This window comes from Hypanus sabinus, chromosome 17, assembly GCF_030144855.1.
Source record: "Hypanus sabinus isolate sHypSab1 chromosome 17, sHypSab1.hap1, whole genome shotgun sequence".
Taxonomy (NCBI): Eukaryota; Metazoa; Chordata; class Chondrichthyes; order Myliobatiformes; family Dasyatidae; genus Hypanus; species Hypanus sabinus.
This window is the reverse complement of record NC_082722.1, coordinates 82,831,328-82,848,320: the sequence shown is the minus strand read 5'-3', so window position 1 is coordinate 82,848,320 and position 16,993 is coordinate 82,831,328. Positions and strand designations below refer to the sequence as shown.

Here is a 16,993-nt window from a genome sequence, read left to right as displayed (position 1 = left end):
GTCAGTATTGGGACTGCTGCTTTTCACATTGTTTGTCAATGATTTGGATAGTGGAACTGATGGCTTTATGGCAAAATTTCCAGATTATATGAAGATAGGCAGAGGGGTAGGTAGTGCTGAGGAAGTACAGGTGCCCCCCACTTTATGAATGTTCGCTTTATGCCACTTCACTTTTACAAAAGACCTACATTAGTAACCTGTTTTTGCATTACAAAGAGGATTTTTGCTTTTACGAAAATTTTTCCCATATAAATTAATGGTTCTTCGCTTTGCACCATTTTGGCTTAAGAAAGGTTTCATAGGAACGCTCTACCTTTGGTGGGGGGGGGAGCAGAGGACAACTGTAATGCAATTGCAACAGAACTTGGACAATTTGGAAGAATGGGCAAAAAAATGGCGGATGGAATACAGTGCTACAAAGTGTACGATAATGCATTTAGTAAAAGAAACTTATTATCCAAATGGGGAGAAGATTCAAACATCAGAGGTGCAAAGGGACTTAGGAGTCCTTGTGTAAGACTCCCAGAAGGTTAATTTACAGGTTGAGTCTGTGGTGAAGGAGGCAAATGCAATGTTGGCATTTATTTCGTGGGAAATGGCATATAAAAGCAATGAGATAATGCTGAGCCTTTATAAGACACTAGTCAGACCGTACTTAGGCTTTGAGCCCCTTGTCTCAGAAGGGAATTGGAGAACATCCAGAGGAGGTTCACAAGGATGAATCCGGGAATGAAGGGTTTATGAGGAACATCTGGCAGCTTTGGACATATTCACTGGAATTTAGAGCGTGTGGGGATCTCATTGAAACCTAGCAAATGTTGAAAGAACTAGATAGGGTGGATAGGGAGAGGACATTTCCTACGGTGGGGGTACCCAGAACTAGAGGGAAAAGCCTCAAAATTGAGGGGAGACCCTTGAGAACAGAGGTAAGGAGAAAGGTTTTTTTAGCTACAGTAGTGAATCTGTGAAAAGATCTGCCACAGGCCATGGGTATATTTAAGATGGAAGTTGATAATTTCCTGATCGGTCAGGGCATCAAAGGATATGGCGAAAAGGCAGGTGTTATGGGGTTGAGTGGAATCCAGGATCAGCCATGATGAAATGGCAGAACAGTCTCGATAAATGGCCTAATTCTGCTATGTCTTATGGCCTTATTTATGTATCTGAAGAAACTTCTGGTATCCTCTTTAATACTACTAGCTAGCTTACTTTTGTTTATCACCTTTACCATCTTAATGACTTTTTTAGTTGCCTTCTGTTGGTATTTACAAGCTTCCCAATCCTCTAACTTCCCACTATTTCTGCCCCATTATATGCCTTTTATTTGGCTTTGACTTCCCTTGTTCTCCATGATAGTGTCATCTTGCCTTAATAACACTTCTTCCTCTTTGGGAATTATATATCCTGTGCTTGCCAAAATGCTTCCAGAAATTCCAGCTATTGCTGTTCTGCCATCATCTCTGCTCATATTCTTTTCCAATGAATTCTGGCCAACTCCTCTCTCATGCCTCTGCAATTCCTTTTACTCCACTGTAATACTGATGCAACTGACTTCAGCTTAATCTTCACAAACTTCAGGGTGAATTCTACCATATCATGATCACTGACTACTAAGGGTTCCTTTACCTGAAGCTCTCTAATCAATTCTGGTTCATTGCACAACACCCAATCCAAAATATTTGATCCCCTGGTGAGCTCAACCACAAGCTACTCTAAAAAGCCATCTCGCAGGTATTCCACAAATGCTCCCTCTTGGAATCCAGCACCAAGGTAGATTTCCTCAATCTACCCTCATATTAAAGTCCTCCATGACTATCGTAACATTGCCTTTTGGCATGCATTTTCTATCTCCACATCCTTACTACTATTTAGGGATCTGTATACAACGTCCAACAGGGTCTTTTTTCCCCCTTGGAGTTCCTTAGCTCCATCGACAATGATTCAATACATTCCAACCCAATGTCAGCTCTTTCTAATGATTTAATTTCATTTTTTACCAACAGAGACATACCGCCACTCTGACTTCCTGCCTGTCTTTTCAAAGCGTGTATCCTTTGAAATTAAGTTCCCACCTACAGTTTTCTTTCAGCCATGATTCAGTGATGCCTACAACATCATACCTGTCAATCTGCATCAATGCTGCAAGTTCATCTTCCTTATTCCATATACTCTGCACATTCAAACATAACACCTTCAGTCCTGCATTCACCCTTTACAATTCTGTCCGCCTTTTATGTTGCCACTCATCCTGTTGTCTGCAATCTTGTCCTATCATTAATCTCTCCTTGGTAGAGTCTCACTACACATTGCCTGTTTGAAAACCAACTACCTCATCTTCAGCACTATCACTCCAGTTCCAATCCCCTTGCCAAATTTGTTTAAACGCACACAAACAACTCTAGCCAACCTTCCCAAGAGGATATTGGTCCCCCTTGGGTCCAGATGTAACCTGTCCCTTTTGTACAGCGAGGACTGGGTTTCAAAGCCGCAGTGTCACCCAGTGGGAGTTGGGCGCGGGCGAGGACTGGGTCTCGAAGCCACAGTGTCGCCCAGTGGGAGTAGGGCGCGGGTGAGGACTGGGTCTCAAAGCCACAGTGTCGCCCAGTGGGAGTAGGGCGCGGGTGAGGACTGGGTCTCAAAGCCACAGTGTCGCCCAGTGGGAGTAGGGCGCGGGTGAGGACTGGGTCTCAAAGCCACAGTGTCGCCCAGTGGGAGTAGGGCGCGGGTGAGGACTGGGTCTCAAAGCCACAGTGTCGCCCAGTGGGAGTTGGGCGCGGGTGAGGGCTGGGTCTCAAAGTCGCAGTGTCGCCCAGTGGGAGTTGGGCGCGGGCGAGGGCTGGGTCTCAAAGCCGCAGTGTCGCCCAGTGGGAGTAGGGCGCAGGTGAGGACTGGGTCTCGAAGCCACAGTGTCACCCAGTGGGAGTTGGGCGCGGGCGAGGACTGGGTCTCAAAGCCACAGTGTCACCCAGTGGGAGTTGGGCGCGGGCGAGGACTGGGTCTCAAAGCCACAGTGTCACCCAGTGGGAGTTGGGCGCGGGCGAGGACTGGGTCTCAAAGCCACAGTGTCACCCAGTGGGAGTTGGGCGCGGGCGAGGACTGGGTCTCAAAGCCACAGTGTCACCCAGTGGGAGTTGGGCGCGGGCGAGGACTGGGTCTCAAAGCCACAGTGTCACCCAGTGGGAGTTGGGCACGGGCGAGGACTGGGTCTCAAAGCCACAGTGTCACCCAGTGGGAGTAGGGCACGGGCGAGGACTGGGTCTCAAAGCCGCAGTGTCACCCAGTGGGAGTTGGGCACGGGCGAGGACTGGGTCTCAAAGCCAGTGTCACCCAGTGGGAGTTGGGCACGGGCGAGGACTGGGTCTCAAAGCCGCAGTGTCACCCAGTGGGAGTTGGGCACGGGCGAGGACTGGGTCTCAAAGCCAGTGTCATCTAGCAGGCATCAGGGGCCAATCGACAGATGATACTGATGGGCTGGGGGATGGGGGGGGGGGGGCCTAAACTTGTATACATGTACATTCTGCGTGATTGTATTTTTACTAATATTCTATACAGGTTTATTGACATACGTGCATCATGCCGCAGCATCAGGGATCCTCCTTGGGACTCTTATCATGTGACTGTGATCTTGTCTGTGTGACGGTTGGTAGTGTGTCTTTGCGCCTTGACCCCGTAGTAACACTGTTTCGTTTGGCTGTATTCATGTATGGTTAAATGACAATGAAAATCTAACTGATTTGAACTTTGGCCTCACCATCTTATACAACTTAAACATAACATACAAACTTAATTTCCTTTAGCCAATGTGCTAAAAGCTCTCTTCATGACTCTATTTACCTGTGATGCCAGTTTCAAAGAATTAGGGATGTGTTCCCAGAATCCTTTGTTCTACCACACGACTCAGTGTCTGATTATTCACTGTAAGTCTTAAGCTGATATGTCCCACCAAAATGCAACACCTCACACTTGCCTGCATTAAATTCTATCAGCTGTTTTTCATCCCTGTCCTCATTGGTTCAGATCATGCTGCAAGTCTACACCAGTCTTACCCTGGTTTGTCCTACCAAAGTGCAACACCTACAGTGTCTAAAATAAGGAGGATAGGTTTAAGCTAAGGATCAAGGAGTTTAGAAGGAATCGGAAAAGGAATATTTTCCCCAGAACTGGTTGAACTTGGAATGCACTGGCTGAGAGACTGTGAAGGGCAGAACTCTCACATTTAAGAAAAACCAGGGTATAAGAGGCTATGGACTAAGTATTGATCAAAAGGTATTTTTGCAGATAGTACTTATTGATTGGGAACAGTAGGCTGGGCTGAAGAGAAAGTTTCTGCTCTGGGTGACTGTAGAAACTATTACTTTTTATTTCTCTTTCTACAGAGGCCTGGCCTACTGAACATTTCCAGCATTTTCTATTATTTAATTTTAGTTATTCAAGTCTCTGGAGCAGAACTGAAAACCTGAATTGGCTCAAGGGCATTAGCACTAAATGCTGAAAACAGGTAAATGTTTGAACACAGGAAATGATGCACGGAGAAACCACACAGGAGCATTGAGTCATTCTGAAAGCTCATGGTATAGTTGAGTCCATGGCTCCAAGGGTAACAATTCTCTTTATCCAAGGCTCTTTATCTGGGAAAGTATTTCCTTGCTTGGACGTGATTGCTGGGATAAAACAAGACTACCCTCAAGAATGATTCCTAAAAGGAAGTGAGGGGGCTGATTCTTTATATTGAGAGCAGAACAAAGATTAAGCAGAGAAGTGTTCACATTGCATCATTCTGGTCACCTCATTATCGGAAGCTCTAGAGAGGGTGCAGAGATTAATCAAGAGTGCTACCTAGATAAGAGAGTGTGTCTTACAAAGATCGGTTGAGAGAGCTAGGGCTTTTCTCTTTCAAGTGAAGGAGAATGAGAGGTGGCCTGGACATCCACAGACCTTCCCAGGGCAGAAACAGCTGATTTGATGGGACATAACATTAAGGTGATTGGAGGAAAGTATAGTGGGTGGGGAGGAGAAGTTTATTTTAGAGGTATAATGTGAAATAGGCCCTTCTGAACCAGCAAGCCGCACCACCCAGTAACCCCCAATTTAATCTTAGCCTAATCCAGGGACAATTTACAATGACCAATTAATCTACTAACCAGTATGTCTTTGGACTGTGGGAGGAAACCGGAGCACCTGGAGGAAACCTATGCTTCGACGGGGGATAATGTATGAACTCCTTACAGAGGATACAGAACTCTGAACTCCGACACCACATGCTGTAATAGCATTGTGCTAACGACTACACTACAGTGGTTTCCAATGTCAGAGGTAATTTTTTTTTAAAGAGTGTTGGGCATGTGGAATGCACTGTCATAGGTGGCACATACATTAGGGGAAATTAAAAGACTCTTAGATAGGCACTTAGATAAAAGAAAAATGGAGAGCTATGCAGGAGGGAAGGGTTAGATTGATCTTACAGTAATTAAAAGGTTGGCACAACATCATAGGCAGAAGCACTTGTATTGTGCTGTATTGTTCTACATTCCAGAGAACTTGGTATCTATGTCAACACCATCATCCCCTCAGTACTAATCAACAAGCTTCAAAACCTGGCCTCTGCAACTAGATCTTGACTTCTCCACTGGGAGACCACAGTCAATGCATACCATTAACAACATCTCCTTGCTAACAGGTGCACCCACTCTTCTACTGTCTCATGACTGTTCGGCCAGGCACAACTCAAACGCCATCGGTAAATTTGCCGATGACGCCACTGTTGTAGGCAGACTTTCAGATGGCAATGAGGAGCCATATAGAAGTGAGATGATCAGCTGATCTAGTGTTGCTGCAACAACGCCCTTGCACTCAATGTCAGCAAGACCAAGGAATTTGTGAAATTCAGGAAGGAGAAATCATCCTCATTAAGAGATCAGCACAGGAGAGGACAAACAGCTTTAAATTGCTGGGCGTCAACATCAAAAGGATTTATCCTGGGCTCAACACATTCATGCAAAAGAAAGCACACCAACAGCTCTATTTCATTAGTAGTTTGAGATTCTAGCAAATTTCTATAGATGTGTAATGGTTACATCTCTGCCTGGTATGGAGGCTCCAATGCATAAGATCACAAGAAGCTGCAGGAAGTTGTAGATTCAGCCAGCTCTATCACAGGCACAACCGTCCCCAACATCCAAGGGCATCTTCAAAAGGCAATGCCTCAAGAAGGCTGTATCCAACATTAAAGACCCTCTCGATCCAAGAGATGACCCCTTCTCATTACTACCATCAGGAAGGTGGCACTGGGCCTTTAAAATCCATACTCAAAGTCAGAATTTTGAACAGTCCATGAACCCATGTACATGACCTCTCTATTCCTCTTGTACACTGTATTTTTTCTATTGTAACTTAGTCATTTTTGATGTATTACACTGTATTGCTGCCATAAAACAACAAATTTCACGACATATCAGTGATAATACACCCAATTCTGATTCTAGGCACTCAAAATCTTTGGAATTCTCTTCCCACAAGGGCTGAGGATGCTACGTTAGAGAATGAGGGTGCAAATTTGCTGTGATCTGTCTGAATTACAGATCCCCCTTGAAGGTTTACACAGACTACTCCTACAGCTGATATTATGGTTGGAGGATACGCCATGTACCGACTACCACCTAGATCACACAATAGAGAAATGGACCCTCTCGCACCCATATCCATGCCAACTATGATGCTCATCTGCACTAATCCTATTAACAGAATCACTGGAATTCTAACCCTCTGCTCATATTGTGTATTACCTCTACTATCAATCACTTGCTCTGAGTGATGTTTGACACAATGATGAGAATCTAACTTAAAACCCTAGAGCACAACACTTGTGTAAAAGTATATTATTCTGAATTCTATGTCTTATCTCAAACTAATTTTATAAGGAAGACCTAAAAAGGCATATAGTGAGCCACAAGTGGGGAATAACACAACTTATAATTTGTGTTGTTCCTTTCCGCATCTTGTGGCAAATTCGGCGGCATTTTTTGCAATTTCCATAACATTTGACTGTTTTTTTAAAAACGAGGCCAAGTTGCTAGCACAACGCTCAACCTAGCATAGCTGAAAAGGGTGCAAGGAGCCAGCCAGATTCGAACTCTGGACCATTTGTCGTGAAATCCAGCGCTGATGCCACTACACCACTGGCCGTTCTTAATCATAATTTAAGTTACTAATAATATTAATAATACATTGTAGTGTATGGTGTTTATACCTTTGACTTCCAACACCAAGTCTTGGCCTCCATAGCCATGCTAAACTATCATATTAAACAAATGCATTTCTCTACTCCATTTAAAATGTCACGAGATGGCTGAATGATCAAAATTCTGAGCAGATGTCAATAGAGGAATTAAAAGGCATTAAGAAGTTTGATCAGATACACTTTAACAACTTTTTCCATGGTAAGGGTTAGAATTCTACAACTTGGGGTCTTGGCAAGTAAAGGCAGAGTCACCAATGACAGAAACAAAAGGAGTGACACACATAGACAGCAAGCATACTTCTCACAGGTTAGAAGCCATCATCATTGCTGCCTTCCCAACAGCACCACGGCTTGCCTTAGAACCTTTAGCAATTGCCATCAGACAATCACAGGATATTTTGGGTATTAATCGTGGGACAGATATTCATAAGTTATCTTTGTATGCAGATGATTTATTACTATTCATTTCTAACCCGGAGAAATCCATTCCAGCAGTTTTATCATTATTGGCTCAATTTAGTGAGTTTTCTGGGTATAGGTTAAATCTTAATAAAAGTGAATTGTTTCCATTGAATAAACGGGTCCCAATTTATGGAAATTTACCTTTTAAATTAGTTAATGACTTTTTTACTTATTTAGGGATCAAAATCACAAAAAACCATAAAGATTTATTTAGATTTAATTTTTTACCCTTAATTGATCAGATTAAAGGTTTGTTTACTAGGTGGTCACCTCTGTCTTTATCCCTAATAGGTAGGATTAATGCTATTAAGATGGTTATTTTACCTAAGTTTTTATATATTTTTCAAGCGATACCAATTTTTATCCCAAAATCTTTTTTTACTAATGTTGACTCTAAAATTTCTTCATATATATGGCAGAATAAAAATCCCAGGTTAGGTAAAACATGTTTACAGAAGATAAAAAAGGAAGGCGGGTTAGCATTACCTAATTTCAGATTTTACTATTGGGCAGTTAATATTAGATATTTGTTATGCTGGTTGAAAGATGGGGGTGGATCTTTTGGCCCTTGTTGGGTGAGTCTAGAAACTAAATCGGTATCAGCTTATGCTCTGGGGTCTATTTAAGGGACTTCTCTCCCTTTTGCTCTTTCTAAATTGCCGAAACGAATTGACAACCCGATAGTTAAACATACTTTGCGTATATGGTTTCAATTTCGGAGATTTTTTGGGTTGACTCAATTCGTTTTAAATAGTCCTATTGTATCTAATTGTTTTTTTCACCCTTCCATTATAGATCAAGCTTATTTGGCTTGGAAAACTAAGGGATTACTAAGATTTTCTGATTTATTTTTAGATAATTGTTTCATGTCTTTTGAGCAATTATCCAACAAATATAACTTGCCGAGATTTCATTTTTTTAGATATTTACAGACTAGACATTTTTTAAGTTCTGTACTCTCTACATTTCCAAATTTTGTGCCTTCAGATACTTTGGAGAGTTTATTTGAATTAGACCCTTTTCAAAAAGGGCTTATTTCAAAACTTTATAATATAATTATGAAGATACGTTCAGAGTCTCTTTATAAGACTAAAAAGGATTGGGAAAGAGAGCTTAGTTTTAGTATTTCTAGTGAGAATTGGGATAGAATTCTTCAATTAGTTAATCATCGTTATGTGCTAAACATTCACTAATACAATTTAAGGTCGTACATAGGGCCCATATGTCCAAGGATAAATTAGCTCGTTTTTACTCTCATATAAGTCCTATTTGTGATAGATGTCATTCTGAAATTGCGTCTTTAACTCATATGTTTTGGTCGTGTTCATTTTTGGAGAAATATTGGAAAGATATTTTTGATATTATTTCTGCGGTTTTGAATATCGATTTACAACCTCATCCTATTACCGCAATTTTTGGTTTACCAATGTTAGACTCACTGCATTTATCTTCTTCAGCCCATCGAATGATTGCATTTCTAACTCTGATGGCTAGAAGATCTATATTGTTGAATTGGAAAGAAATTGATCCTCCCACTGTATTTAATTGGTTCTCTCAAACTATGTTATGTTTAAATTTAGAAAAAAATTAGAAGTGGTACTTTTGAGACTTCTATTAAATTTGAAAAGTTATGGAGACCATTTATTCAACATTTTCATATGATGTAATGTGACCCTGTGCCAAGTTCTTTTGATTTCCCAGCTTTTAGCTTATGTATTTTGAGAGAACCGGAAGTGACGGCATTGATGAATACTTATTTTTGTGAGATATTATAAACAGCCCCCCTTTTTTTTTCCTTCTCTTTTTTTTGTTTCTTTTTTTATTACTTATTAGTTATAGTTATTAGATTAGCTAGTTTTGCATTATAAAATTTTTTTTGTTTTGTTTTTTTTTCTTTTCTTTTTCGGTTTTCTTTATATTATACATTATGAAATATTTAGATTTACTATGTCCATACATATATCTTATGGCTTAGGTCTTGGTAAACTCATATATATTGTAACTATTATGTATGTTTTTTTTTCATATGTAATGGAATGTGTATGTTGTTAATTTCTTTATCAATATATCATTTGTATTCTGTCCATATTATTAATACTAATAAAAAGATTTAGAAAGAAAGAAAAACAAAGCACCACGGCAACACCTCAACTACATGAACTGCCACAGCTTACAATGGCAGCTCATCCAGCTCTTTGAGGGCAAGAAACGCTGGCTTTGTCAGAAATACTCACACTCTGGAATATGAATAAACAAACACCAGCAGGAAGAGCTGCGTACAGGAGCAAGACAGATCATCTAGTTGAGTTGTGTTGCAGCAACAACCTTGCACTCAACCTCAACAAGACCAAGGAGTTGACTGAACTTTAGGAAGGAGAAGTCAAGGGAACATAAACCAATCCTCATCAGGGGTTAGCAGTGGAAAGGGTGAGCAGTCTCAAGTTCCTGTGTGTCAACATCACTTAAGACCTATCCTGGACCAGACATACTTACGACAAAGGCATCTCTCCCAGTATCTAGGACCCCTTCAAAAGATGAAACCTCAAAAAGGCAGCATCCATCCTTTAGGACCCCCATCACCCAGGACCTGCCCTTTGCTGACTGCTACCATCAGGAGGAGCTACAGAAGTTGGAAGACACACTCTTAACATTTCAGAAACAGCTGCTTCTGCTCTATCAGATTTCTAAATGGATAAAGAACCCATGAACACTTCCTCAGTACTTTTCCCTCTCTTTTTGCACTACTTATTTATTTTTTATATATACTTATTGTAATTTAGAACTTTACTATGTATTGCAAAGTACTGCTGCTGCAAAACAACAAATTTTACGATATATGCCTGTGATTATATGCCTGAGCATTCTGATTCTGAGAAGGCACAATGGACGTCAAGTGATTTTAAAAAAAGGAAGCATTTGACAGGTTTTGGTAATTGATAATAGTAGAGTCCTGTGAGAAAAAAAGGGAATGAAGAAACACAGTTATAAAGCAAATCAGGCCATAAAATATCATTGGTAAATGAAATGCAAGTGAATCCCAAGATATTCTATATGAAGAGGAAGAGAGTAACCAGGAAAACAGTAGCAGCCTTAGCAACTCTCAGGGGATCGTGCGTGGGGCTAAAGGACGTGGGTAGACAATAGATGCAGGAGTAGGCCATTCGGCCCTTTGAGCCAGCACTGCCATTCAATGTGATCATGGCTGATCATCCACAATCAGTACCCCGTTCCTGCCTTCTCCCCATATCCCCTGACTCCCCTATCTTTAAGAGCTCTCTTTCTTGAAAGCATCCAGAGAATTGGCCTCCACTGCCTTCTGAGGCAGAGCATTCCCTAGATCCACAACTCTCTGGGTGGAAAAGTTTTTCCTCAACTCTGTTCTAAATGGCCTACCCCTTATTCTTAAACTGTGGCCTCTGGTTCTGGACTCCACCAACATCAGGAACATGTTTCCTGCCTCTAGCATGTCCAATCTCTTAATAATCTTATACGTTTATAATATGAATGATGCACAGTGTTTATGGGTTCATTGTCCATCCTGAAATCTGATGGCAGAGGGAAAGAGCCGCTCCCAAACATTGAGTGTGTGTCTTCAGGCTCCTGAACCCCCTCCCTGATGGTGGCACAACTAGTGAGTGAATGAATGCTTCTCACCTATATTCACTACGGATGACATGATATGGGAAGAATTTAGAGCAAGGGACATGATGTTCCAGCTAGAGCATGATAGCATCAGGAAAGAGGAGGTGCTCAATAACTGGATACATTCCCCAGAGCCGAATGAGATGCATGCTAACATGCCCGGGGCGGGGAAGTGGGGGGCATGACAGCTGCCACAAAGTACTGGATGACCAGAGGACAGTGATCTTTTATTCAGTAAGGGCAGCAGGCATAAACTTTTTAACTATAGACCAGCCAGTCTAATGTTAGTGGCAGGGAAACAACAGGGGAAAAAAAATCTAGGGGACATGATTTATCTTCACCCGTAAAAGTAGAAATTGAGCAGGGGTAGAGAACAGGATGTTGTTCACAGAAATCCTTCACAATAAATTTGATTGAACTTTTTAAGGAGGTAACTAAACATATTAATAAGGGGAAGTGTATTACATGAGGTCTGCCTGGATTTTAGTAAGGTCTTTGACTAGGTTATGCATGATGGACTGATCTAGAGGTCAGAGCCCAAAACCAGGTTAGCAATTGATCTAAAGCACATCTTATGAGGAAAGGTTGAGCAAGCTTGGGAGCAAAGGACGTTGAGAACTGACTTGACAGAGGTATACAAGATGATAAGAAGCATTTATATAGAACCAGCACCCTTATCACCAGGACAGAAATGGCTGATGTGAGAGGCTATAACTTTAAGGTAATTGAAGGAAATTACATGGGGTGGCCAGAGGTCACTTGTTTTTAAAAAAACAGACATGCTGAGACATGCTTCCAGAGTCAGTACAGGTGTCCCCCGTTTTTTGAACGTTCACCTTACGACAACTCACTGTTACAAAAGACCTACGTTAGTACCTGTTTTTGCTAACCAAAGAGGATTTTCACTTTTATGAGAAAAGATCCCCGCTCTATACGTGGGTTTACCCCAAGAAAGACTACAATGACCTTGAAGCCTTGTGTGGCAGATTGCACATGCAAGTACGTGCCGATTTTTTTCTCCAAATCAATTGTGGCTTGCTGTCTTTCCGATTTTGATAAGCGAAACTACACCGTACCTACAATATTTCTACTTTATATAGGGTGTATATTTATCATATCATTCCTTCTTTTACTATATGTTAGTGTTATTTTAGATTTTATGTGTTATTTGGTATGATTTGGGAGGTTATTTTTTGGGTCTAGGAACGCTCAAAAATTTTTCCCACATAAATCAACGGTAACTGCTGCTTTACTTTATGACATTTCGGTTTACAAACTGTTTCAAAGGAACAGTCTACCTTCGGATTGCGGGGGAAACCTCCAGTAGAGATCAGGGGCATTGAACTCTTAGATAAGTACATGGGGGGGGGGGGGGGGAGAGCGCTATGCAAGAAGGAAGGACTAAATTGATCTTGGAGTAGATTAAAAGATTTGCACAACATTGTGAGCCGAAGGGCCTGTAAAATGTTCCAAACCTAGCTTAGTAATAGCAGGAAGATATGGTGGAGGGTGTTGTTTTTTAGATTTTAATTCTGTGACCAATCGTGTACAGCAAGATTGGTGCTGATAATAATTGATATCAGTAATAATAGATTAGTAACTTGATACAAATGCATAAAGCAAAGTAAGTAAGTTCACATCAGTGGTGGTGTAGGTGTGAGGAAGGTTGTTTAAGGCAACAATATGATATAGATCAGCTGAAAAGCTGGGCAGAGCAATGTCACAAGAAATAGAAACAGGAGTAGGCCATCTAGCCTGTTGAGCCTGCTCCACCATTCAATAAGATCATGGCTGATTTGGCTATGCATTCATCTCCACCTACCTGTCTTTCCCCCATAACCCTTAATTTCCCTACTCTGCAAAGATCTATCCAACCTCGTCTTAAATATATTTACTGAGGTAGCCTCCTCTGCTTCATTGGGCAAAGAATTTCACAGATTCATCACTCTCTGGTAAAACTTATTTCCAGAATTTTAAGGCTATGTCTCCTAGTTCTAGTCTCACCTACCAGTGGAAAAAACTTTTCTGCCTGTATCTTATCTATCCCTTTCATAATTCTAAATGCTGCTATAAGATCTCTCATTCTTCTGAATTCCAGCAAGTACAGTCCCTGGCAACTCAATCGCTCCTCATAATCTAACCCCCTCAATTCTGGAATCAACCTGGTGAACCTCCTCTGTACTGTCTCCAAAACCAGTACATCCCTCCTCAAGTAAGGAGACCAGAACTGCACACAGTACTCCAGTTGCGGCCTCACCAGTACCCTGTACAGTTAGACAATATACAATAGACAGTAGGTGCAGGAGTAGGCCATTGGGCCCTTCTAGCCAGCACTGCCATTCACTGTGATCATGACTGATCATACACAATCAGTACCCCGTTCCTGCCCTCTCCCCATATCCCTTGACCCCGCTATCTATAAGAACTCTATCTAACTCTCTCTTGAATGCATCCAGAGACTTGACCTCTACTGCCTTCTGGGGCAAAGCATTCCACATATCCACCACTCTCTGGGTGAAACAGTTTTTCCACATCTCTGTTCTAAATGGCCTACCCCTTATTCTTAAACTGTGGCCTCCAGTTCTGGACTCACCCATCAGCAGGAACATGCTTCCTGCCTCCAGTGTGTCAAAATCCCTTAATAATCTTATATGTTTCAATCAGATCCCCTCTCATCCTTCTAAATTCCAGTGTATACAAGCCCAATCGCTCCAATCTTTCAACATATGACAGTCCCGCCATTCCAGGAATTAACCTTGTGAACCTACACTGCACTCCCTCAATAGCAAGAATGTCCTTCCTCAAATTTGGAGACCAAAACTGCACACAATACTCCAGGTGGGGTCTCACCAGGGCCCTGTACAGCTGCAGAAGGACCTCTTTACTCCTATACTCAATTGCTCTTGTTATTAAAGACAGCATGCCATTAGCTTTCTTCACTGCCTGCTGTACCTGTATGCTTGCTTTCATTGACTGATGTACAGGAAAACACCTAGATCTCGTTGTACTTCCCCTTTTCCTAACTTGACTCCATTTAAATAGTAATCTGCCTTCCTGTTCTTGCCACCAAAGTGGATAACCTCACATTTATCCACATTAAACTGCGTCTGCCATACATTTGCCCACTCACCCAACCTGTCCAAGTCACCCTGCATTCTCATAACATCCTCCTGACATTTCACACTGCCACCCAGCTTTGTGTCATCAGCAAATTTGCTAATGTTACTTTTAATCCCTTCATCTAAATCATTAATGTATATTGTACACAGCTGCAGTCCCAGCACCGAACCTTGCGGTACCCCACTGGTCACAGCCTGCCATTCAGAAAGGGACCCGTTAATCACTACTCTTTGTTTCCTGTCAGTTGCAACATACTCTTGAATTCAATCCCTTTAGCAATGAAGGCCAACATTCCATTTGCCTTCTTGATAGTCTGCCACACTTGTAAATCAACCTTTTGTGATTCATGCACACTCGCAAGCCCCTTTGCACAGCAGCATGCTGCAATTGTTTAACCATTTAAATAATAATCTTTCATTTTTTCCCTTCCAAAGTGGATGACCTTGCATTTACCAACATTGTTCCCCAGCTGCCAGGCCCTTGCCCTAATGGAACTTATGGAAAAAATGTAAGACATGGCATTTTGAGTAGGCAAACAATGGTAAGATAGGATCTGCTTAGGTGTGCTCAATGCTGGGGAGGGCTTTACCCCTGATGGGGCATAAAACTCTAGTGGGGTAGATGGTAAATCTTTTACCCACAGTAGAGGTATCAAAGAGGGCAGTTTTATGTTGACAGGGAGGAGATATTTAAATATGTTTTTCCCATAGTGGTTGGAGTCTGGAATTACTGTCAGAGGAAATAGTGGAATCAGATACAATCACTGGATTTAAGAGGCATGTAGAAGAAAATAGTCATAAAGTAGAAGTTAGATTAGGTACACGGTTGTTGTGAACGTGCAGGGCTGAAGGATCTGTTTCTGTGTTTATATCACAATCTGACCCCATTGTTATTTGTACAGAAGTACTAACAAACTACCTCGGGATATCGGGACAAAGGTAACTCCTGGGTGGGTAGGTGGACAGAGAAGGGGATGGACAGGTGGGGTGGGAGAAGAGGTCGGACTAGCAGGGGAGGTGAAATTGGGGGTGTGCAGAGCAGTCCCATATCAAGCCGGTCTGTCAGTACCTCACCCCCCTCCCCACACCTCCGACCCAGCGTTGGACTCCCCTCTCCTGACAGCACGACAAAATCTGTAGATGCCCGAGACGGTTTATTCATTTCCACAGATGCTGCCTGATCTACTGAGTTTCCAGCATTACGTGTGCGTTGCCTTTCCCCCCTTAATTCCAGGCGCATAATCCTGCTCCCGGATTTGAAACCACTTCCAGCGCGGGTCTTGTTAAAAAGGGCCACTACGAATAGGCCCACGCCGGGCCCAGTCACCGCGCTCGCTCCAAAACACCAAGCCCATCATCACTCTCTCACCCAAATCGCCCCCTTCTCCCCCAGGCCTCTACCAGGCTGTCTCCCACCTACCTGCCACTAGGCCTCGGCTTCCCTTGGGTTTTATTTTTGTTTTTTATACCTCAGCACTTACCTCGACGGATTGAAAGAGCACAAGCACCGCCTCACTAGCAAAATCGACCAATCACATCTAGCTATTTGTTGTATGATGTAATCTTCAATATGATTGATAATCAGGTCAGCTAATGGATTTCCACAATTGCCGAAACGCCAACCTATTCCCGATGATTGACGGGTAAATATACGAATCACTAACGTAATTAGGGAACTTTATTCACCAATTGACGACAAGTCTCCCGACAGGCCGGACTTATTTCTAATTGACACAGCAGATACCCAATCATCATTTGGCTTTGCTGCAGCTGCGAGAGAGAAAACCGGGATTGGTGGAGGCTACAGTTAATCAGGAGGTACCCTCCCACGAAGAAGCGTGCCTTGGTCCCTCGGTTCCCGGCAGACCTCCTCGCACGGCAAGATCCCACGAACAGCATGAGGCGGGAAATAGCATCCAAAATAGGGACTTGCAAATGTGCCAAACAGCAAGAGGACATGCTTAACGTTTCAGGTTGGAGACAGTAGGTAAGAGCGGAGAACTTACAAGCTCGACAAAGGTGAACTAAGAGGTTGAGGAAAAAGACAAGACTGAATACAAGAGTAAATGGAAAGAAACTTTTGACCAGGGGAGAAATGAGAACCCCTAACAGGGTCTCAATACAGGCTTTGACCTGAAACATTGACAATTCCTCTCCTCTCACACATCATTGGTGACCTTAAGGCATAGGAGCAGAATTAGGCCATTCAGCCCATTGAGTCCAATCCACAAATCCATCATGGCTATTATTCTCCTGCCTTCTCCCCACAATTGTTGACACCATTAACAATCAAGAACCTATCAACCTCTATTTTAGGTATACCCAGCAATACCACAAATGGCCTCCACAGCCATCTGTAGCAATGAGTTCCACAGATTCACTCTGGCTGAAGAAATTTTTCCTCATATCTGTAACAAAGGGACATCCCTCTATTCAAGCAGTTACCGTTAACAGATCACTTGCAATACTGGAAAAAACAACACACCATCAAGAATACCTACCATGCTATTCCACACCTCACTTCGGAAAGGCT

The 16,993-nt window shown here is 42.3% G+C and overlaps 1 protein-coding gene across 5 annotated transcripts in view; it reads right to left on the bottom strand.

Moving 5' to 3' along the window:
* cebpg (CCAAT enhancer binding protein gamma) overlaps positions 1–15,983 on the bottom strand; it is a 94,063-nt gene extending 78,080 nt beyond the window's left edge. For 2 of the 5 annotated variants that reach the window (XR_009516372.1, XM_059993349.1), the window contains exon 1: positions 3,567–3,691. The gene's annotated coding sequence lies outside the window, so the exon portion shown is untranslated. The other 3 variants (XM_059993350.1, XM_059993351.1, XM_059993353.1) reach the window with 3 other exon arrangements.
* Positions 15,984–16,993: the final 1,010 nt, after the last annotated feature.